Source organism: Emys orbicularis, chromosome 1 (genome assembly GCF_028017835.1).
Source record: "Emys orbicularis isolate rEmyOrb1 chromosome 1, rEmyOrb1.hap1, whole genome shotgun sequence".
In the NCBI taxonomy this organism is placed as follows: domain Eukaryota; kingdom Metazoa; phylum Chordata; order Testudines; family Emydidae; genus Emys; species Emys orbicularis.
The window spans coordinates 291,444,433-291,470,335 of record NC_088683.1 but is presented as its reverse complement, the minus strand read 5'-3'; positions in this window follow the sequence as shown (position 1 = coordinate 291,470,335).

Here is a 25,903-nt window from a genome sequence, read left to right as displayed (position 1 = left end):
AACTTGTTCTCTCCATTTGGCAGCCAGCACAACCCGGTGCTGCTGTTCTTCAGAAGATGTTGTTTTAATGGACGTTACCCCTGTGAATTTGGCAGGGTTGCAAAAACAGCAGAGTTGAGAGAGATGCTGCTGCATCTTTTGGCAGTGGCACAGAACTTAAATTTACTATCCCCTGGTGCCATTTCTTCCTCTTTTATTATTACTACCATTGCTACAGAGGAAGTTGGTGTGGATCCATGGACCTAGCTCAAGTGGATTGCATGCCTGAGCTTGTCCCAGCCCTAGGCAGGGCTGATGGAAACACTACAGTACATTTCTAATAGAGGCATTGAAACCTGAGAGGGATCCTGCAGCACTTCTGTCTGATCCTCCTCCTGTTCCTCTCTTTGTTTTCAGGAACCTGTGCCTATAGACTGAGTCTCCATTCTAAGAGCTCTTTGGATAAAAAAAGGAAGATTATTTGGGGAGCATTATTTGCTCCTTTTCCCCCAGTTATAGCTTAGCCAGATCTCTGCAATGTTCCTCTCCTCTTTTTCTGTCTTATTTTGGAAGTTATCTCTCTAAAAGGTATTTAGAAAAAATGATTTTGCTAAATACCCAACATCCCCCTTTCTTTCTTCCACCCTTCCATCCACCTCCCTCTTCATCAGACCAAAATACCACAGGATCTTTTTAAAATTAGACAGGAGACTGTTCATTCAGTTTAATGCCTGATTTTCACTTGTAGTTACTGTTGGTGCATGCAAACTGGACATTTGTACTTGCAAATAGAGATTTAAGCATCTAATTGAGGCAGTTGCACACCTATCTACTTGAAAGGCCAAGCCTATAATGTTTATATTCTCAGCAGTTGAATACTAAGTGTTCATTGATCTTCTCACTTGCAAATTATACATTAAGAATTACATCCAGCCCTAACATGCTCTGCAGCTACAGAGTCCACAAAAGACTTGGAATATGGAGGCTGCTCTATATTCAAAAGGAATACTTCCTCCTCTGAAGCAATCACACAGCTCCTTTTGTGATTACCCGAGAGTTCCATTTCTCTTGGGGTAGACTTGTCTAGTGCCATCTGGGAAAGCACTCAGCACCTTATTTCCTACTCTCAACCCTTCTCCAATTTCCTAGCTGCAGTGTAGTCTTAAATGGGCCCCACACCTGAAACCTTTAGAAAGTAGGAACGCTTAGCCACATAGAAAAGAGGAGGCCACGCTATCAACCAGTAGAGGTTTTCACCAAACCAAAGTGAACTGCTATAGAAGCAGCAGTTAGTGAAAAAGCATACTACCAGGGCAGGTCCTCAGTTCCCAAACATGCAGTTTTATTTTTGTGAAAATGATGAAAATGGCTTCTGAGTAGGTCAACCTTGTGATCAGCTTAGATGAGGAGCCCTCTGGAGCTTACATGCCTCAGTAACCCATGTATGCTGTGGCCTGAATAGTACTTTAACATGTATTAATATACATGCATGTTTTCAGACCTATTATTATCTACTGTGGAAAAAGAAACAAATGCTTACAAAGGTGAAATTAAAAAAAAAAAAAGTCAGCATGAGACATAAATCTTCATAAAGGAGCAAAATAACCTTAGTTTTTTGTTCATTTTTGGCTGGCTGTACTTTTTTATTTCTCAAGCCTTACCCATTTTGTTAACACAATTATGAAGGTATTTTGTATGAGGGAGACCTCCATTCTCTCACTTTGAATGGTTTAAGCAAATAGCGGTTCTTTGTATCCACCCAGAAGCTTTATTCACACCTTTCCAATGGGCCTTTATTGTGTATGTGTAATCCTTTTTCTGGTGTCCCTTGCACAAAGAGCCAAACTGCTCCACAAATAGGGCAACAAAATGCAAATGAACAAGAAGAAATTTATGCAAGGCAGATATAGTTCGCTGGATTAAAAAACAGAGGAAGTTTCCAGGGAAGTATCTGGTTGTGTGTAAGACTCAATGTGTGGACAGAATATTGGGAAACAGGAGAAGAAAAGCAGAAAAGGACCTAGGGGGTACAGTGGAAGAGAAGCTGGATATGAGTCGACAGTGTTCCCAAGAAGGCTAATGGCATTTTGGGCTGTATAAGTAGGGGCATTGCCAGCAGATTGAGGGACATGATCATTCCCCTCTATTCGACATTGGTGAGGCCTCATCTGGAGTACTGTGTCCAGTTTTGAGCCCCACATCCTTTCCACACTACAAGAAGGATGTGGAAAAATTGGAAAGAGTACAGCACAGGGCAACAAAAATGATTAGGGGGCTGGAGCACAGGACTTATGAGGAGAGGCTGAGGGAACTGGGATATTTAGTCTGCAGAAGAGAAGAATGAGGGGGGATTTGATAGCTGCTTTCAACTACCTGAAAGGGGGTTCCAAAGAGGATGGATCTAGACTGTTCTCAGTGATACCTGATGACAGAACAAGGAGTAATGGTCTCAAGTTGCAGTTGGGGAGGTTTAGGTTGGATATTAGGAAACACTTTTTCACTAGGAGGGTGGTGAAGCACTGGAATGGGTTACCTAGGGCGGTGGTGGAATCTCCTTCCTTAGAGGTTTTTAAGGTCAGACTTGACAAAGCCCTGGCTGGGATGATTTAGTTGGAAATTGGTCCTGCTTTGAGCAGGGGGTTGGACTAGATGACCTCCTGATGTCCTTTCCAACCCTGCTATTCTATGATTCTATGATGCCAAACAGAAGCAAAAACTTGAGATATGACATTGAAGTTGGTAAGTAGCTAAAGGGGCTAGTATTTGACTCAGGCTACTTGCCTGCACAGAGTTATGAGAAGCATTAAGACTTTTTCTCTCTCATGTCCTTCCTGGGTTACCAGACCTTTGATACACTTGTTTTCTTCCCACCTGTAACTGGACAGAGTAAGATGGGCAACGGAAAGAGCCTTGTTCAATTCCCATCAACATCACAGCCAGAACAGCTGATGTGGTAAAGTAATGGTAGTAATTTGCTCCTGGAATATCCCCGCCTCCTGGATTCACGGAGTACTGTACTTTCCCAGAAGAGTAAGCTGTCTGATATATTGGATCACTTCCACTAAAATAGCAGAAGAATCAATCTAGGAAATTACAGAACAGCAAGTTTAACTTCAACAGCTAGTAAATTGCTAGAACATTTATTAAAGTAGTCAATTTGTAAACACCTAGAGGAAAGCAAGGTGATAAATAGTAGGCAACATGTAGTAGCTGCAAATAAATCATTCCAAACTAACTTAATTTCTTGCTTTGATAAGGCTTGGTGAATTAAGGAAATATTGTGAACACACAATAGATCTCAAATTCAGTACAGTATTTGATGCAATATATATATATATATAATATATACTATAGATATTATAGTATATAATCATCTCACATGGAAACTAAAGAAGTGTGTAGGAAATACTATACTATGAATACAAAAGATGGACACAGGGAATCGTTATCACAGTTTTATGTCAAGATGGAAGGAGTACCAAGCAGCTACCCCATCTGAACTGACCAAAAAGTATTTTCCCTTTGTTTCACCTGAACACAAAGCAAAACACTATCCTGATTCCAAGTTTTCTCCCCAGCTGGAGGAAAACGTTCCATAATTCAGACTTATAAGACAGAAGTAAAATCAACTCATGCACATATTCCACACAGCACCAGCATACAGAGAGAGCCACTTCTGCCAGTGCTCCTGCTCTGTTCACAACCACCGTGTGCACCAAATTTAGCTAAATGCTTTCACATTGCACCAGATCAGACAGCTCCATAATAACCAGCATTAGTCTCTCTGCTGATTGGCTATGCTTTCATGTGGCTTGATTACCAGGCTTTCCTGCAAGCTGCTTTCCACAGCTCTAATTAAGATATCTCAGCAATATAAAAATTAGGGCTGTCAAGCAATTAAAAAAATTAATTGCGATTAATCGTGCAATTAATTGTGCTGTTAAAAATAGTAGAATACCATTTATTAAAATATTTTTGATGTTTTCTACATTTTCAAATATATTGATTTAAATTACAACACATAATACAAAGTGTACAGTGCTCAGTTTATATTTATTTTTGATTACAAATGTTTGCACTGTAAAAAAAACAAAAGAAATAGTATTTTTCAATTCCCCCATTGCAAGTACTGTAATGCAATCTCTTCATCATGAAAGTTGAATTTACAAATATAGAATTATGTAAAACAAACCTGCATTCAAAAATAAAACAGTGTGAAACTTTAGAGCCTACAAGTCCACTCAGTCCTACTTCTTGTTCAGCCAATTGCAAAGACAAACAAGTTTGTTTACATTTGCAGGAGATAATGCTGCCCACTTCTTGTTCACGTCACCTGAAAGTGAGAACAGGCATTTGCATGGCACTTTTGTAGCTGGCATTACAAGATATTTACATGTCAGATATGCTAAACATTCGTATGCCCCACCATTCAATAAGACATGCGTCCATGCTGATGACAGGTTCTGCTGGATAACTATCCAAAGCAGTGCAGACAGACGCATGTTCATTTTCATCATCTGAGACAGATGCCACCAGCAGAAGGTTGATTTTCTTTCTGGTGGTTTGGATTCTGCAGTTTCCGCATCACAGTGATGCTCTTTTAAGACTTCTGAAAGCATGTTCCATGCCTCATCCCTCTCAGATTTTGAAAGGTACTTCAGATACTTAAACCTTGGGTGGAGTGCCATAGCTATCTTTAGAAATCTCACACTGATACCTTCTTTGAGTTTTGTCAGATCTGCAGTGAAAGTGGCTTAAAACAAATCACATGTGCTGGGTCATCATCCGAGACTGCTATAACATGAAATATATGGCAGAATGTGGGTAAAATGGAACAGGAGACATACAATTCTCCCCCAAGGAGTTCAGTCACAAATTTAATTAACACATTATTTTTTTAATGAGTGTCATCAGCGTGGAAGCATGTCTTCTGGAATGATGACCAAAGCATGAAGGGGCATACAAATGTTTAGCATATCTAGCACTTAAATACCTTGTAATGCCAGCTATAAAAGTGCCACGTGAACACCTGTTCTCACTTTCAGGTGACACTGTAAATAAAAAGCAGGTAGAAGTATCTCTCGTAAATGTAAACAAACTTGTTTGTCTTAGCAACTGGATGAACAAGAAGTAGGGCTGAGTGGACTTTTAGGCTCTGAAGTTTTACATTGTTTTGTTTTTGAGTGCAGTTATGTAACAAAAAGATTCTACATTTGTAAATTGCACTTTCATGATAAAGAGATTGCACTACAGTACTTGTATGAGGTGAATTGAAAATTACTCTTTCTTTTGTTTATCATTTTTAGAGTGCAAATATTAATAATCAATAATAATGATATAAAGTGAGCACTGTACGCTTTGTATTCTGTGTTGTAATTGAAATCAATATATTTGAAAATGTAGAAAAACATCCAAAAATATTTAATAAATTTCACTTGCTTAACAGGGCAAGTAAAACTGCAATTAATCGTGATTAATTTTTTTAATCACAATTTTTTTTTTTAGTTAATCGTGTGAGTTATCTTTGCTTAATCGACAGCCCTAATAAAAATCTGTTTATGAAATCATGTAAGTGGGTTTTGGATTTCTAATATGGTTTTTAAACGATGTGGTGTTTCTGTGGTGGTTATTTAATAAATATTAAAGCAATGTTCACCTGGTAAATATAAAAACTTCAAAATGTTATCATTAATACAACTACTCTACCATCTCTGCATCCTCCGCCCAAAACACACTTCTCACAACCACACATAAACTGCATTGCGTCATACACCCAAAAAACAATTCAACCTCTCCAGCAAACTCCTAACAGATACCATTGCTTTGGTTACGAGAATGCTGTACATATGTCTGTATATAAGAGAATAGTCAGTTAATAGATAAGGTAACAGTAGGTGGCACTCAAGAATATGTGATATCGCTGATGGGTTTTGTAAGACCAATAAAACTTATTTTTGTGCACTGCAAATGGCTTCCTTTGTGCTGCCATTTATATCAGCTCTTAACATAGAGAAAGATGTGGTTCCTACCCAAAACCATGAATACCCAGAAGCCATTAAAATAATTTGATAACTATCAAAAATGTTGTTTCATACAGCACCAAGGACACTCAGTAAATAATAAATAAGAATAATGGGAGATGTTTTACAATGCCCCGTTTTCTGCACACTCAACTTGCTTTCAAGCAATTCCCCAATGCATGCATGTTGGTGTTTATGACAATAAACAGCTTATTCGCATGCATCCATAGTTTTGCATACAACAGTGGACTTTTAAAAATTTGATAAACAATAGTCTGTCTTTTCAGTTAGAAGAGTGGGGCCCATCTATAATCTTTCTGAATCACACTGCAGCATGCGTGAAATATCCAAACCACTGAAAAGATGTAAACATTCCTTTCTTGTTCAAGATATTTTGTATTCAGGCTATTCAATCATATTTTATATTAAATAAATTAGCCCTCATATGTTATACCCATTACCACGATTCATCTTGTGATGTTAGTGTAGTTAAGTTGCCAATAGCTGCTCTCACTGTCTAGGAGGTTATTAGGACCTAGCAAGCAAATAAACAACCTGTCAATGGTGCTAGTGTTTCAGCATACAGTGCAAGGGTTTCCAAGACTTGTAGCTCCCTTACAATGGTCAGGGCACAATTCTGCAACCCTTAATACAGATGCCAATATTTAAAATAATTGTCCCAGGACAATTCATCAAAAGAACCAAAGGGCAAGGGGATGCTGAGCATATCCTGGATAGTGTTTAGGATTTTGATGTGAATATGTGAATATCTAAGGCTTTATTAAGTAAACAAATTTTCAGGCCTCAAAAGGTTGAAAGAGTCCATTTCAACAGTCAGAAGCCATGCAGAAACCATTACATACAGCATCCTCTTGAGGCATGCATACTGTCTGCAATTGACCCTCCCATTCCCATGTCTTCTCATAATTTCCACCACCTGGTCACTCCATGGACTCTCTCCCCATTGGAGGATGCGAGGGGGAATGGACATCTCCCCCTATCTTTAGCCTTCTCCAATTTCTTCTTCTACTGGGATCTAAGGAGGGAAGTTTGTGATTTTCCCTATCCCTAAATTCCTCATTACAGATTAATCAATGTGTGTTCACATCCCACATTTTTACCCTCCCCACCAAATTAATCCCCCCTCCCCCAAAAAAAGATTTTTCTCACCCTCCTCTCCAAATTACATAGTGCAATAAATTTTCCATTACAGGCAACTCCTGAGTAGTAATAAAGCTGCTGTCCTGTCCCCACAAGCCTTCAAGGACCCTGCTGTAGATGTCCTCCTACTGCCTATGTAACCACCACCGCCATCCAGAAGGCACAGAGTTTACAAAAAAAAATAGTCGGCAAATCACAAAACACAGATTGGCCAGGAATTCGGCAGGTCTGCTTCATGTTCTGCACTGTTACCCTTAGTGGTACGCAAGAGGCCAGCACTCCAGAATAAAACCCTCCAGCTGTGCAGTTTCTAAGGTATTAACCTAGACTGTAACCACCTAAGATGGGTTTGCAAAACTCCTGCCCACTTTAGGATTGTTGGAAGCCATGCCTTCCTTACACAAAGTAGTACTTATTTAGTCATGCTAGCAGTCCTCTTTCTTTTTCAGTGTGGTATTTAAGCATATGCCTAACTTTAAGCATGTGATGGGACTATTTGCATGCTTAAATCTAGGCATATGCTTAAAAACTTTGCTAAATCAGGGCCTTAGCAAATACTGGTGTAAAAATTGCAGACTAAGGCTTTATTAAGTAAACAAATTTACATTAAGATTAACTAGGACTAGCAGGTTTTTTAGTCAGTAGCCAAACAGAATTCCACTGAGTGAGTACTGTGACTTGAATATAGTCAATAAACATAACAGGTCCAGCTGCCAACTTTTGTGCAGTTGTATGTGACAGATATGCAAATTATTTTAAAATATTGGAATTTTTTTGCATATTTTCAAATAATGTGTATACAACCATGACCTTCTGTTTAATGTCAAAATGCCCTTCCCCAAGCAGTGATGGGAATAGAACATGGAGATGCACAAAACCTTTCAGGGGTTACAGGTGAGTGAGTGCTGAAGAGTGTCAGCAGGGGCTAAGGTAAGTTGATTTGTGGGGGTCCCTGGGCAGATGATGGTGGTAGCTATGGGCTGTCAGCCAGCTGTGGGAGAAGGTGAGTTTGAGAGGATGTCTGGAGGGGAAGATGAGGATAGCTGTCTTTGTGGAAGTGTCCAGGAAGGTAGCTGGGAGGTGATGGGCCGAGGTGAGCTGGGGATAGCTAGGTGTCTGGGGGAGTTCTGGATGAGGTGGGGGCAAAGGTAGCTACATTTGTGGGGATGTTTGGAGGGTGTATCTGGGTAACCTGGGGGAATTTGGGGACAGCTAGATTTGTGGGGGTCTCCAGGAGGAAGGAGGGGTAACTGAGGGAAGTTTTGTGGGAGCTGAAGGGGTGTGGAAGCTAAGAGCAGCTGGGTGTGCATGGGGGGACAGAATAGAATGGACTTTCTTGGGAGAGGGGGAAATTGGCTGATTGCTCAAGGATGAGGAGGAGCCTGCAGCCATTACTGGATCTTCTCACCTTCTATTCTTGCCTCTGCTTGCTGCTGCCACGACTTGCCTGCTCCTTCTCTGTTCAGACCCAGCAAGTGAAACAGAGGCCTTTTAACTGCCTGCTCACCTGACACTGCCATGGGCTATGGTGGCTGTGAGCTGCAATTGCAGCCCTTCCTGTAGCCCAGTTGAAGCATGGTCTACACTACAAAGTTAGATTGATGCAAGGCAGCTTACGTCAACTGGGTTGTGCATGTGTTTACACTTAAATTTGTCTCCCACTGATGTAGGTGCCCTGTTACACCAAAATAGTAACACCATCTGCCCAAGCAGCACTGAGCCACAGTCAATGTACTTAGGTCAACACAGTGTGAATGTAGATACTGTGTTACTTATGTCAATCCTAACTGTCTTCCAGTAGCTGTCCCACAATAGCCCCAGGTTATCCAGTTACTGCTCTGGTCATCACGAAGTGGTCACAGATCCTGGAAGCCTCGCCCTGACTTTAAAGCTGCACACTTTTTTGAAATTCCTTTCCTGATTGCCTGGCTTGGCGAGCACACCTATCAGCACTCCCTTGTTGAGTGCAACTGTGCAGCTGACCATGACAGCTACACGCTCCAGATGTGCTCCTGCCTGGAGTAGAAAGGAGATATTGGCAGGCACAGCTTTGCACCAGCTGTATAAACATTAACATCTACTGATTGCTGATTGCTCAGGGGTGCAGGAGAAGGGGTACGACAGGGACCAACAGCAGCGCCACGTGGAAGGCAAGAAGCTATGACAGGCACACCGGAAGGCCAGTGCAGCCAACAACCAAGACAGTGTTGAGCCACAGATTTTCTGCTTTTACAATAAACTGCATGCCATACTCACTGGAGACCCCATCATCACCCTGCTCACCAACATGGATACCTCCAAGGAGCCATGAACAGCAAGGAGGAGGAGGTGGATGAGGAAAAGGAAAAGGAGTATGGGGGACAGGTGACCGGGGGATCCAGCTGCACAGTGAGCCAGGACCTGTTTTTTTACTTCACCACAGCCCAGCCAGTCCTGCCAGTCGATCACAGATGAGCTCGGTGCAGGGGAAGGAACCTTAGGCTAATGTGTCAATAAATTTTCATTTACAGGGCTGCCTCACCCCCTCCCCCAGAATAACAGGACACAGCTTTTGACATGTCATTGATTTACTCATGCTAGCAGAGTAGTGGTACAACCAAGAGGAGTAGAGTTGCTATTTACTTTTCATTCCCTTCTTGAGTTAGGCAGGAGGGACCATATGGAGCCATTTTTTTATGTACACAGGGATGTCTCTTGAATCCTCCTGAGAGATCTTGATGAAACTTTCATAGAGATACTCTGAAATCCTGTGTCAAAGGTTTCTAGGGAGTGCTGCCTTATTTCTTCCTCCACAGTAGGACACTTTCCTATGCCAGTCAGCAATAACTTCAGCAAACACCACTGCAGTACAAAGGCTAGCAGCATACTGGCCTGGGAGGCTTTGGGACACCAACAACAGCTGTGCTCTCTCTGCCTTTGTTACCCTATACTACTAGGTTCATGTAACTTAACAATTCCCTCCTCATTTGCCTAACCCTCAGCAGGACATACTCACCATGGCTGGTGCTGTGACTAAGCAATCCCAAGCAGAAATGACAATGTAGTAATGAAAACTTTACGGGAGCAAGGAGAGTGAGTTGTGCATCTTAAATTTCAGTTTCCACAGTGAATAGACTGACAATGATACCTCTGTGTGTTTTACCTGCAGCTGCTGCCATTGCAGACTTCAGAGCCTCCCACCTCCACCTCTGCAGAATTCCTGAGCCAAATGAAGAGCAGAAAGAAGAGGACACAGGGGACAGCAGAAGAGTACAGGAAGACAGTGCTGTACCGGACTGTGATCACAGGGCCTGGAGAAAGGACATTGGGGACAGCCTGGAGAAGGAAAGAGTGAAGAGGATAAAGGCTCGGGAAAAGAAGACGGAGATTCACTAGGACACAATGGGGCTTTTCAGGCAGCAAACACAGATTCAACAATCCTGGGCCCACCTCCCTCTGCAGCCCATTGAGAACTCAGTATTGGGACCTCCCTATATCCTTCCCCTCAATAGTCCATGTGGCAACAAGGGTCGCTGCACTACCCCTAACACTCCACTCCAGGGGGACATTAAAGACAATTACAGCTTCACATACACTGATCTGTGCAAGCCACAATTGATGTATGTGTTGCTGACATTGACATGAATATTCTTTCTCCTTCATAATAAATTAAGAAAACAGAACTTAAGTTTTACTAAGTGTTAAAATTTCACAATGTTTTCATTGAATTCCTTTACAAAATACACTTCTTTTATTTAAAACATAACTCATCTTTATTAGTTTGCAACATCTGCTACCTAGTGCTTAGTAGGTTTGAAAACAACCAATTAATTGTTACTGACAATGTGACACAACTGATCAGAAAAGCCAGAAACAAAATTAATAGATGTATTGACAATGTTATATTGCTACATGTATAGCAATCACCACAAAATTCCTAACAGGCCTCAAAAGAGCAGGGCCTGCTAGAGTGCATAAAATAAAACACATTACCCTGGCTTACTGTTAAAATGGTCTTTCAAAGCCTCCCTGAACAGAATAGCTGCACACTGAGTGCTTCTATAACTCTTGTGGCTGGCTGTTCAAACTCAGCAGACAGCCACTCCACTTCCACCCTGGCAGAAACTTTTTCCCCTTTGCTTCACAGATAGTATGCATAACACAGCAGGCAGCTATAGCCATTGGGATATTTATCAGAGGGGTAGCCGTGTTAGTCTGGATCTGTAAAAAGCAACAAAGAGTCCTGTGGCACCTTATAGACTAACAGATGTATTGGAGCATAAGCTTTCGTGGGTGAATACTGACTTCGTCACTGAGGCCCAATCTTGGGAGTAAACCATTCCAGCATCCCTTCAAATATCCAAAAGCACATTCAACTCTCATTCTGCACCTGATGAGCTGAAGTTGGATCATTCTTTGGTGCTGTCATGTTGGTCATATATGGCTTCATAACCCAGGAGAGCCAGGGGTAGTCTGGGTCACCCAGGATCACTATTGGCATTTTAACATTCCCAATGGTAATCTGCTGGTCAGCAAAGAAAGTCCCTGCTTGCAGCTTTCTGAAAAGGCCTGTGTGTTCTTAAAGATGCAAGCATCATGCACCTTCCCTGACCAGCCAACATTAATGTTGGTGAAGCATCCCCACTGATCCACCAATGCTTGCATATCCATAGAAAAGTAGCCCTTTTTGTTGATGTACTTTATGGCAAGTCAAGTGCCAAAATAGAGATGTGTGCCATCTGATGCTCCAGGAACCCCATTGCTTCAAATCCATCCACTATGTCCTGTGTGTTACCGAGAGTCACAGTCCTGAGGCAGACTAATGGCCCTCCACATTTGCATGACAACAGACCCCACTGTGGATTTCCCTAATCCAAATTCATTTCTGACTGACCTGTAGCAATCTGGCATTGCAAGTTTCCACAGTGTGATCACCAGTTGCTCCTCCACTGTCAGTGCCGTTCTCATTTTGTGTCCCTGTGTTGGAGGGCTGGGGTGAGCTCGGCACACACACCCAGGAATGTGATATTGTGCATCCAATAGTTCTGCAGCCACTGCTCATCATTCCAAACCTGCATTATGATGCAATCACACCAGTTAGTGCTTGTTTCTCAGGCCCTGAAGCATCGCTTCACCACCTGCAGCTGCTCCATGAACATCACCTACAACCTTGAATTGATTCTTGCTATGTTTCACAGCAGTCTGTCCTCCATGAAATCATCATGTTCCCCACTAATCAGTTCTTCTTGTGGCTCTACATATACTGCAGGTTTGCACGCTCTGTGCTTGTGACGCTCATGAAAATAGTGCAGCGCAGTACAGACTCCATGCTTCAGTCAGAGATGGTGACAGCAACGCAGGTTTGTTGGACTTTGAAAAATAAGGCATGAAAATTATGGGATACAGATGACATTATGGGATGTAGAGAGTTGCAATCTGGGAAGTTGACCCCATGCTTTCAGACACCCACGTGTGACTAATTTAGTCCCATCATGCATTGCCAAAACTTCCCAAAAGAGTGTACTGGAAGGTGGTATGTTGCACAGTGAGATACTGTGACAGAGTGCAGAGAGTGATAGGTGAGCCTGCACTCTGATCACTTAGAAGTTAATTAGTGCCACAGGAGAAGCTGATTGAGGTAATGATGTAATCAGGCCAATAGGGTGGGTGGGATAAACATTCAGTTAACCCCATCAGCCCAGGACTGATAAAAAGAGTCACAGGACCGATGTGCAGGGGGAAAGAGACAGAGAGAGAGGAACATGGCTACCTGAGGTTGGTCACACAGAGGGCTCAGAATAGGGAGACCTCTGTTCTCCTCAGGTTCTGGTGCAAGTGCTAAAAGCTTGGTTAGCATTGTAACTAGACTGTTGCAGGGGACTGTGGTGATATAGGTCAAGAAAACTAGAAATAAAGGGTCATGAATGTACACCTAGTGAAGCTTGTGCAGTTTCTGCAGGAAGAAGATAGGGGTGGACTGAGTCCTTATTACAGACACCTACTCATGGTGCAATGCACCATGCATCAATACAAGAATTCCTGGTGAGTATGTGCACCACCAACACAAGGAGCCAAGTATACATGCGCACAAGCAATGTACTTACTGCGGCAGTTTTATGCCAATGTAGCTTGTGTTGACAAAAGTTTGTAGTGTGGACATGGCCTGAGTATGTGACCTTCAGCCTGGTCTTCAGGAATGTGTGGGAAGCAGCTGATGTAGTAGCATTAAGTGAGATGTACAGTAAAACCTAACTCACCTTAAATGCTAGGAAATTGAGCTGAGTGAATAACTAACATATTAATGTATCCAGTGATTTTAGAGATCATGAGACTGATCTTTCTTTGCCATGTGTTGCCTTGCATAGAAATATACACAAATTGAGAGAAAAGTGGCCATCCTAATTTGAAAGTGTTTTATATCCACTTTGCACCCACTTTCTTTGGTCCAATGGAGAACTGCGCCCTATAATTCCTCAACATTATTTTGTTAGAATATTATTTGGAAAACTTTTTTTTCAAATTGTGAATTGATCATGAACAGGTCTCAAAATCTCTATTATTTGATATTCTGTATTCAAGTTATGACGATTTATTATGGCTGATCAGAGAAGACACTTGGTATTGTTTCTGTTCCTCAGTTGGATGACTGTTCAAGCACCGCCAATGCAAATACTCATCTTTGCAAATGTAAAATGTTGTTTCTGTAAGTACTTGCACATGCATTTTAAAATTCATGGATGCTGCCTGTGAATTAACTGTGGTTAAAAGGGGAATGGAAATAGGTTGGATTGAACAGGGTCGGTTCCTGGGCATTTCTTGATTTGATATCTTAATCTTTCCTCTCATATAACATAAGGCAAAAATAATGCTTGTAGTGAGGATACTGTGGACAACAATCCATCCCGTCCATTCAATTTCTATCCCTATAGGGGTGGTTAATACTTCATCTGTTCCATCTAATAGCTTATTCAGTGTTTGTTCTGCTTGTTCCCTGTTAATGCTAATTTCAATTAAACGTGAACATTTCCATTCTAACAACTGTTTTACCTATAAATCTAATGGTAGTACATGTGCATGAAAGACTGTGATGTTTTGCTGCGTTATATCTTGATAGTCTCCTTTTCAAAACCAGGTACAGGAGAAACTGTTCTATGCCCAATTATCATATGTACTTTTGGCTTAAAACAAAAGTTTGGAGTTGCAACCACCCATCTAATTTGACCATAATAAAACTCTTGCAGTTAGTTACTACACAATACTGTATCTCTCCATAGTAGTCATCTGCTTCATGGGAGATTTCCACTTGGTTAGTTGAACTGGACATGGCACGAGTGTTGCATTGACTTTCAGTAGGTTGCATTGGTACCTTTCCAGCTGCACACAGTGGGTTTGTTACCTCAGACATGTTACACCTACAGATCCACTTATGCCCATCTGAGAGGAACAGGCAATCCATTGGACTGTCCATATTTGGGTTGCACTTCCAACCACTGTAGGCACTTTTGGAACACTTCTATAAAATGTGTTCCTTGATCTGCCTCAACTTGGTAGGGTGTCCCCAGCAAGAGAAAATGTGTTCCACTAAGATTCTCGAAGTGGCTAGAGCACTATTTGTCCTAATGAGAAATGCTTCACCCCACTGAGAGATGGATCAATGATAATAAGTAGGTATTGGTTTTCCCTTTAAGTTTTTCATCATAGTCCCACAAAGTCAATTTGCAAAGCTTGCCAACGGTCTCTATACATCTGGAATCATAATGGGGCATTTCTTCTTGCAAGGGTAGGATCATTTTGTGCACATACCAAACAATTCTCACAATACTGCTGCACATCCACCCTCATGCACAGCCACCAACCTACTGAGGTAAGTGGCTACATCATTTTAATTATATATTTCCCTGCATATCAAAAATGGTACTGCCCACACCAGAAAATGTTCTCCAAGGTATATCAATACCCCCTTTCCACATACAGCCTGAGTTCATGCATTTTTATAAGGGGAGTTCTTGGGTAACGATGCCCATGTTTCCTGTCCTTCTCCTGATTTGAATAATTGCCTAATCACGTTCACTATTTCTTGATCCTTTCCTGAAAAATTTGAGATCTGGGACCTCTTTCTTGGGTTATTCCTTTGCAGCTCCCACAAGACCTGGGATTACAATGGGATATTCCTGACTAGTTTTCTCTCATGGAATCCCACTAGGGACTCCTTCCTTAGCCAATGAATCAGCATGATAGTTTTCCTCGGTGTTCAGTTTTACTACATTCCTTTTGAACTATTGTTTACCATCCTGGAATGGACACTTTTATTACTAACTTGCAGATATACTGCAGCAGTGGTGCATATCTGAGTGCGGATCCGTCTCAAGGATGTAAACCTATAAGCATCAAACACTGGCAAAAATTCTGTGAGTTACACAACCATGCTGAATCTGAGAAAATAATAATGGGGTGGAGCTTTGTGGTGATGGACAGTTCTGCATACTGGGTGGAGTGTGGGACACATGGACATTTTCTAGGCAACCTCCATCTCCTTTGGCTTTAGTTTGGAATATACAGGAATAGACTGTTCCTTCCTTGGATTCTGGGGGAATGCCATAAATTCCAAATCCTGTATAATAGCAGCTGGTCCTATCTGTGAAAAAGCAATATCCCTCTGTGGCTTTTACCTGGGGAAGCATCACTGTGAATAATTGGTTTAAGGTTTTCCCTTGATCAGCATCTGGGCGTCACATGAGGGTCCCCAGAATACAACAGTGCACCTGGTAACAGAGATGGGGTTTATACTGAGGTCAGGGATATATCCTTTTCCTGCTACAAAAAAGTCCAGTGTACCAACGGAGCATTAGACACCTATCCATCCTTGATTCAATTAGAAAGCAAGAACTGGAGGGGATGGCAGCATTACTGAGTTTAAGCCAATTAAAAACACAAAGTCCTTGATTGCACAGCTGGTGGCCAACAAATATTTTTCACAGGTGGAATACTTGAGCACTACTGGGCTCATTCATCTAGAGGCATGGGCTACTGGCATGATTATCCCATGTCTCTCTTGAGAAGCTACTGCTGCAAGTAGATCTGAGCTGATCAGCCCGTGTGCTTGTATGATGGCTTGTTTCAATTATACACATGCTGATCTGCCCAGGCCCAAGCAACCCCCTTCTTCTTCAGATTATACAGTGGACCTGCAATGGAAGCAAAGTTAAAAATACATTCCTGATGGTATCCTGCCAACCCTAGAAAAGATCGTAAAGAAATTATGTCAGTGGTCTTAGGCAATTCTCAGATTATATCCACCTTCTGTTGGGCTGGTATCCTGCCTCTCTGCGGTAAGGAAATACCTAAAAAGGAAACCTATGTGATCACCAATTGCGCCTGTGTTGGACTGTACTTTAATCCTGCCTATTTGATAAATTTGCAAAAACTCGTCCAGGTGCTCCAGGCTTTCCTTTTGAGTTTCAGATGCTAAAGAAATATCATCCAAATACTGAAATAAAACAGAAGGTTTGGAAAACATGAACCTTTTCTGAACATTTTCCAATTCCAATATATCTTTTTTGAGATGGGGCGACCACATTTCAAAAAAAGATATATTGGAATTGGAAAAGGTTCAGAAAAGGGCAAAAAAAATTATTAGTGGTATGGAACGGCTTCCGTATGAGGAGAGATTAATAAAGACCGGGACTTTTCAGCTTGGAAAAGAGACGGCTAAGGGAAGATATGATTGAGGTCTATAAAATCATGACTGGTGTAGAGAAAGTAAATAAGGAAGTGTTGTTTACTACTTCTCATAACAGAAGAACTAGGGGTCATCAAATGAAATTAATAGGCAGCAGGTTTAAAACAAATAAAAGGAAGTATTTCTTCACACAACGCACAGTCAACCTGTGGAACTCCTTGCCAAAGGATGTTGTGAAGTCCAAGACCATAACAGGGTTCAAAAAAGAACTAGATACATTCATGGAGGATAGGTCCATCAATGGCTATTAGACAGGATGGGCAGGAATTGTGTCCCTAGCCTCTGTTTGCCAAAAGCTGGGAATGAGCAACAGGGGATGGATCACTTGATGATTACCAGTTCTGTTAATTCCCTTTGGGGCACCTGGCACTGGCCACTGTCGGAAGACAGGATCCTGGGCTAGATGGACCTTTGGTCTGACCCAGTAGGGCCATTCTTATGTTCTTATGTATGTTATGTTCTTATGTAAAACCTAGACAAAACCTCATCTGCCCATGAAATGTCACAGGACTGTTTTGAAATCTTTGGGAAAGGACTGTGAAGGCATATTGAATGCCTTCAAACATAAACGCCAGATGATATTGACTTTCCTTAGCAACTGGTAACAACCAATAATCATTTGAAACATCAATGGGTGGAAAATCACTCTGCTTTGTATCAACAGAGTTAATCATGTCAGGCATCTTGGCCACTGTAGTGACACAGACCGGTGTGGCTTGGTTTAATCTTTGATACACTGGTCTACAATTTTTGAGAAGTCGTCTGCTTCAGAGATAAAATGTGCTATTTATTATGTATTTTGATGTGCTGAATTCAAATATGACAATTAAAACAACTGATTGGCTACTGTTTCTAAGATATTTAAGTTTTTACATTTTCTGTCTATGTATATTGTGTAGATAGTAGAGTTTTAATCATAAATTGTAAACCTAGGTCTTTTCATGTGTTTATGGTTGCTTTACATGATAATATTTCACCTGTCCTGTTTATGTAACACTTTAAAAATCAGCAAAAGGGTTATATAAATAAAATGTATTATGAAACAAAAGGCAAAAAACTATTATGTACATAGTTTAGTCCTGTTCAGTGTCTACTCGGCGCTTCTTGGCTTGTCTCTTGTATTCATTAAATGGAGCATCTCTTGTCACTGTCCAGCAATAGTCTGCAAGCATTGATGGGATCCATTTGCCCTGATAGCATTTCTCCATTGTTGCAATGTGCTGGTGAAATCGCTCGCCGTGCTCGTCGCTCACTGCTCCGCAGTTCGGTGGAAAAAAATCTAGAGGAGAGTGCAAAAAATGTATCTTTAGTGACATGTTGCAACCAAGGTTTTTGTATGCCTTGAGGAGGTTTTCCACCAACAACCTGTAGTTGTCTGCCTTGTTGTTTCCGAGAAAATTTATTGCCACTAACTGGAAGGCTTTCCATGCCGTCTTTTCCTTGCCACGCAGTGCATGGTCAAATGCATCATCTCGAAGAAGTTCACGAATCTGAGGACCAACAAAGACACCTTCCTTTATCTTAGCTTCACTTAACCTTGGAAATTTTCCACGGAGGTACTTGAAAGCTGCTTGTGTTTTGTCAATGTCCTTGACAAAGTTCTTCATCAGACCCAGCTTGATGTGTAAGGGTGGTAACAAAATCTTCTTTGATTCAACAAGTGGTGGATGCTGAACACTTTTCCTCCCAGGCTCCAATGACTGTCGGAGTGGCCAATCTTTCTTGATGTAGTGGGAATCTCTTGCACGACTATCCCATTCGCAGAGAAAACAGCAGTACTTTGTGTATCCAGTCTGCAGACCAAGCAAGAGAGCAACAACCTTCAAATCGCCACAAAGCTGCCACTGATGTTGGTCATAGTTTATGCACCTCAAAAGTTGTTTCATGTTGTCCTAGGTTTCCTTCATATGGACTGCATGACCAACTGGAATTGATGGCAAAACATTGCCATTCTGCAGTAAAACAGCTTTAAGACTCGTCTTCGATGAATCAATGAACAGTCTCCACTCATCTGGATCGTGAACGATGTTGAGGGCTGCCATTACACCATCGATGTTGTTGCAGGCTACAAGATCACCTTCCATGAAGAAGAATGGGACAAGATCCTTTGGACGGTCACGGAACATGGAAACCCTAACATCACCTGCCAGGAGATTCCACTGCTGTAGTCTGGAGCCCAACAGCTCTGCCTTACTCTTGGGTAGTTCCAAATCCCCGACAAGGTCATTCAGTTCACCTTGTGTTATGAGGTGTGGTTCAGAGGAGGAGGATGGGAGAAAATGTGGGTCCTGTGACATTGATGGTTCAGGACCAGAAGTTTCATCCTCTTCCTCTTCCTCGTCTGACTCAAGTGAGAATGATTCTGGTGCATCAGGAACTGGCAGTCCTTCTCCGTGGGGTACTGGGCGTATAGCTGATGGAATGTTTGGATAATGCACAGTCCACTTTTTCTTCTTTCACACACCTTTCCCAACTGGAGGCACCATGCAGAAGTAACAATTGCTGGTATGATCTGTTGGCTCTCTCCAAATCATTGGCACTGCAAAAGGCATAGATTTCCTTTTCCTGTTCAACCACTGGCGAAGATATGTTGCATAAGTGTTGCAGCATATGTGTGGGGCCCACCTCTTGTCCTGATCTCCAATTTTGCAGCCAAAATAAAGGTGATAGGCTTTCTTAACCATAGTGCTTATATTGTGCTTTTGTGATGCAAAAGTCACTTCACCACAAACATAGCAGAAGTTATCTGCACTGTTCACACAAGTACGAGGCATCTCTGCTCACTTTGGCTAAACAGAAATGTGTCCCTTTGCAAAATCAAACACTGACAAATAAGAGAGCATGACACTGTTTGATTTCTAGAGCTGATATAGGGCAATTTGTTCAGCAGAGTGATGTAAGCTTCGTTATGATTGCATCATCCATGACTTCTAGGAAGAACATGATGCAATTCATATCATGTATGACGCAATACCAGCTTCAGATTGCATCATTCATTGTTTTGCCTAAAAAGCAAGTATTGTCCAAACCCAGTCATAGATTTATTCATAGATCCAGTCAAAGATGTATTTTAGTCATTTCTGGTTTAAATTGAGATCCCTTCCCTTTATAACTCACTTATCCTCCACCATTCCCAAGTCAAGGGTCGTATATACTGACCCAATAGCATATCTTGAAAACTAGAGCCAACCAACAATTTTAAGCATCATTTTCGTTCTCAGTGACCCAGAATTAGTAAAGTTTGACTACATTTATTTCAGAAGCATTTTGGCTGTAGAGCAGTGTAATCAATAATAAGGCACCACGACCCATCTGGGTTTGCACTGCCAAATTGGGGAATTATATTCTGAGGTACATTTATGAATGATTCTTTGTTGCAGCAGAGACTTAATAGTACTAGAAATATAAGGTCTGGCTTTATGTGGGAAGGGATACTGTTTCTGTGTGGAAAAATCTCCTCCTGTGATCACAATAGTCTCTGCCATCCTTCCACACTCAAGCTTGTGCTTAGCAAAAGAATGTATATGTTTAGTCACTACTACCTGCAGATCTGCCCTTCCTTCTGCAATGTTATCTAGAATATATCTCTCGGGCTTCTCCACCGTTGACACCATATCACATGCAGAAATAACAAAAGCTGATTGTCCAATGCCTGTGTTGTGGTTGGATAGATCTATAATGCACCCATGTTTAAACAAGAAATCTACTTTCAGTAAATTATAGGGTTCCTCAAGATGTGCAAGTGCAAATACATGTGTTCTGCACATATTTTCTATCTATCTGGTCAAAACAGCATAGCTGTCACCTCGTTACTTGCAAATATTGTCAATGCCTTTGGTTTTCTTGATGACAAAGGGGGAAATTCTGGATCCTTATCCATTAAGTATGGTGAGTGTTGCCTCAATATCAATAATAAATTGAAAATGGTGGTTCCTCGTTCCCGGTGGTTCCCCGTTCCCAGTGGTTCCCCGTTCCCGGCCAATGGGAGCTGTAGGTGGCGGTGCCTGGAGGCAAGGGCAACGCATGAGCCCTCTGCCCCCCCCCCCCGCCTGGGGGCCGCAGGGACATGGTGCCGGCGGCACCGCGGGCCAGATCCAAAGCCCTGAGGGGCTGGATCTGGCCCGCGGGCTGTAGTTTGCCCACCCCTGGCCTAGATGATACTCCCTGAACAGCAGATACAGGAGTGTTAGCTCGTTTGGACCCACCTTGTCAGGTTCAGATGTAACTGTAAGTTTTAGACAACACATCTCAGATGTCTGGGAGGGTGCTTTTGGGATGGACATGCATTATGTCCTTCTCCTGAACTACAGGGAGTAAGTTATTTACTAACAAATTAAAATATTGAGGTTAAGTTTAATCTCCAGGCATCTCGTTGGGCTTCCAGGCTGCACAATACCTGTTATGAAATTCATTGGGGGCATTCCCTCAAACTGCATCATGTTCGCTACCAAGGTAACCCCTGACTGGCCTGGATGCATATTTTGCTCTGACAGACATATGGTGTCTTTAAATTATTTTTCCTCTGCTTGGAATTCTGGAGGTACTGTATTCCACAAGGCCCAGTTCACTGTTAACTCTTACCAAATCCTCTTCCTCCAACTGAAACACCTTCATTACAGTTTCTAAATGCATTGTATGTGCTGCAACTGGATCTCCTTTCTTCATTGGGCCTACTGTCTTTGCAATTGCATTTAGTTGGAACTGGTTTTCTCAAATTGATCAGAATGTGAATGTAAAGGAAAGTATAACTTTCTTAATCATAGAAACAAGATGATTTTCTACATCATCTTACTACAAAACTTACAAAGCTACAAGAGCAGCTTTTGGAAATCTATTTTTCTATTGAAAATAACCCTGTAGATTATATGATAAATATTTTAGTTGTTACCATGTACCTTTTATCATATAAACTGTAATAATAATTGCTACAAAATTTCTTTCCTTTAGAATTGTATATAAGGAAGAAATACCCATGTAATCATTTTGTAATTATATTGTATTTACCATGCAATTACACAGTGAATAAGCTGTGAAATGAAAATCATTATATAGGTGCTTGCATTTTGCAACCTATTCCATCCAAATTTGACACATCAAACAGCAGGGGAGGCCAGCATACCTCAAGCATTATAAAGATGTCAGCTGCATAGCAGAATCTGTAGCAAGGAAAGCAAGCAACAGAGCCTTCTCAGACAAACTCTCCCTGTGAAGTCATTATAGATTGGCAATACTGTAACTGTAATTAACAGACATGGTAACAAAACAGTGAAACCCAAAGGGAGTATGCCATTATATAATAAAGACATCAACAAACTACCCTATCTATAGAAACACAGATTATTATTATTTGGTGTGGTGGTCTCCTGAACTAAAATGTTTTCAGTTTAAAAGATTGAAGATAAGGGATTAGCATTTCAATAATAAACTATTGAAAATGTGCATTGTTGTTGCCCATGATCCACATGCTCTGTAGGGCCATGATCAAGAGAAGAATTTAGGTATATGCTTAACTTTATGCACATGAGTAATCTACTCAAATCAAAGGAATTACTGATATGCTCAAGGATAAGCACATGTTTAAGTGGCTTTGGTGAATCAAGGTCTAGATGAATAGAAGACTTCAAATCTCCAATGCTTAGTCTGCCAGCACTAAGCTCAGTTTAAAGCATACTTTAAAAGAGAGAGATTTAATAACTAACAACAAACCAATTTAGGTAGTAATTCATCTTCTCCCCACACTCCCACGTAGCTATTATAAACAGAATTTTTGCTTGGGCTTTTTTTACATGAACCTCAAAAATTATTCCATAGTTTTTCAAAATATAAGTTATTCCAGTGGAGCCATTAACACAAATGCTTTGGTCCACATTCTATCTCCCTCATTCGGGTTGAATAGTTAACTCCATTTGGGCCGGATGCTAAGACCACCAAAGTCAATGTCAGTCTTTGCATTGACTTCAGTGGGCTTTTGATCTGTCCCTCTGTAAGAAATCAATGGGATGACTTGTTGAGTACTACTTGGCATGGGTCAGAGTCGTAGAATTGGACCCTTTATGAGCTACCTTCAGAAGAATTTGTTCCAGTCTAATTTTAACATTTATCCAGAGTTGATGCTGGCACTTAAAAAAAAGGATCAAACATAATGTATTATAATGTGGATTCTATCAAATACTGTATCATTAACATATAAAAATCTTATTTATTCAAGTAAATCCATTTATATATAAAATCTGATATTTGCCTTTTAAAAAATTTAAGAGGCATAAGTGCCCATAAATCAGTTATGACAATCATTGTTAAAGCAATCAATAGTAAGGAATATGCATTAATTCAAATAATATTGATAGCCACATGAACCTGCATCATACTTCTGTGAAATAAGAAAAATGAGACATCTTCTTAAAATCAATATTTTCCTTTTTATGTCATTCACTGGAAGAGTTTCAATAATACATTACTTTGTACCTTATGTGTCAGTGGTCTTCTAAATGTACAGGTATCTTAGAAATATATTAAAGTAAAGCAAAGGAAAGAAAGTCATCAAAGCAATGAACTGCTAAAAAGCTTACATTCATCCACTGCATTGTGGGGATCAATCTGAGCTAAAATATGTATGTGCAGCATTACTGGTTGGATATATTATTTATAACTCAGACCTCAATAAGAGATCCTTGTACAGTATCTTTGTTCTGGAGTTAAAGAGCAATGGGAACAACAACAAAAACTCAATAGTACCCTTATCTGTCCTTGGCCCTTGTGAGCAGAAAAGTTATGCAGGTGTGCAGTCTAAGGTAAAACTACAAGATATGGAATTACAACATCCATTCATCACGAAAGAAACATTTTAATTGGTTATAGGTGGAAAATATCTACTTGACAGTCAGTTTCTCACTTTTCACATAAGTGCTTTGCTGCTTGGATGCCTAATCTTGTTTAGTATAGGGAAAATAATTTGACATGAAAGTACCTCGATGGCTGCCGAAAATTAATTGCCAATTAAAAAAGAAAAATGTTTGTGCTACTCTATAAACAAGCCAACATATAAACCTTTCAGTCTCGTTGCTTTATTTATGTCTTTGTAGATCTGGTTTCAAGCTATTTGCATACAATTTACAAATTCATATTATAATTCTCCAGCATATTTATGATTTTATAGTTGTATATATTTTATCTCTATGAAAAATATTTATTTGTGTGTGCTTCTGTTGCTTATTATTTAACAAAAACATTTCATTACATTTGATAGTTTATGGCTCTTCTTTAGAATGAGGCATTTTTATTTGAAGGCTCAAGAAGAGGGTGATTTCTTTTCCTTCTACAAGCAAAAAAACAAACACCCCCCTCCCCATGGACTTGTCTCTAACTTTTCATAGCTTACATTGACTGTTTTCATGTGAGGATGAATACCTCAATGAGTCCAAGTATAAAGGTTAATCTGAGTGGAAAGTGAAAGCTTTAATGGGATTGTAAAGCTTAAGGACTCCATTCACCACTAAAAAGGTTTCTGAAAGTTGCAAGCTTCATAGGTTTCCATGAATTGGCCCCTTAGATTCAAAACCAGATTTAAATGACATCACTGATTCCTTCTGTAGAATTGAACATGACCTTCCATTTCCCTTCCCACCAACCCATTTTCAACACACATCAGGTAGATATTGTCGATTAAAGTTACCTGCGTGTGGCCATTAATAATTATATCTAGGGTGGATTAAGGAAGATGCTAAGTTCAAAACAGTTGTTGAGTATCAGCAGAGAGTTTTAAAGCTTGCATGGCTTTTAAGCAGCAAAATAAATATAAATATATTAAATGAAAAAATATATTGAGTATATTCTCATTCGGAAGGACTCAGAGTGACTGATTTCAACTTTTATTAATAAAGAAATGGGAATATCTATGTTTGTGCATGGCTGGCCTTAAAAATTATTATTCAGATATCATGCTTTAATGAACATATACTTCCATAGGATTAGAAAGGGAGATGGATATAATAGCCCTCTGTCTCCAACTGCCTTTCCAAAGCCCAGATTTATGAAAGTATCTTCTTTGGCTCTATGAGACAGCAAAGTTTATGGTGAATCTCTTGGCTACATATGGGCTGCAGATTTCTGACCTTTGGCAGACTTAACCAGCATGTAGGGCCACAAATCATTTGTGAGGAACAGATTCGTTAAGTTAAACCCATTTGTATAAGACTTTCTGTGCACACTTATTTGGCTTCACTTTGTATCCCACAAAGCTAACAACACTAAGTAAAGCTTCAATAGAGTGTGAAGATAATGTAAGGATCACTTGTTCTGACTATGTGGCAAACATCTCTTGGGTACTCAACAGACTGACACATACAATACTCCCCTTTCAAGGTCTGAATGAGTAAATGCCTGATTACTTGTCTTCTTTTCTTTTTCTTTTTAATCTGCACGATAAAAATAGAAATAATCAATGATCATGTATTGATTTTGGTTGAAGGCAATATAGTTTTGAGAAAAAAGTTAACACACGCTATAAAAGTATTAAATATTAGCACTGACATTGTACAAAATCATTGGAATAGTTACAATAGTTAAGCTTTCAGCAAATATAAAAATATTTCATCTTACTAATTTTATTATAACATAAAATCTTTAGATTTTTCTTTTGAGAATCTCTCTTCTTATTCCCCGTCCCTCCCTCCGAAAGCTTGTTTATTGTTTGTTTGTTTTATCCTAACACAGGCTCTAACTCTCTGTTTTAATGATCTGTGGCCTGACAGAGAAAGTTACAGATCTTGTCACTGGAGCAGACTGACCTGAAAGGTAACATTTAAGTAAGCAGTCTGGGGCTATGAAAACATGAAGAGAGACAAAGTACAGTTCCTGACTATGGTGAAAAGGTTCAGAAAAGGGCAACAAAAATTATTAGGGGTATGGAACGGTTTCCATATGAGGAGAGATTAATAATTGGACTTTTCAGCTTGGAAAAGAGACGTCTAAGCGGGGGGGAGGGGGGGGATATGATAGAGGTCTATGAAATCATGACTGGTGTGGA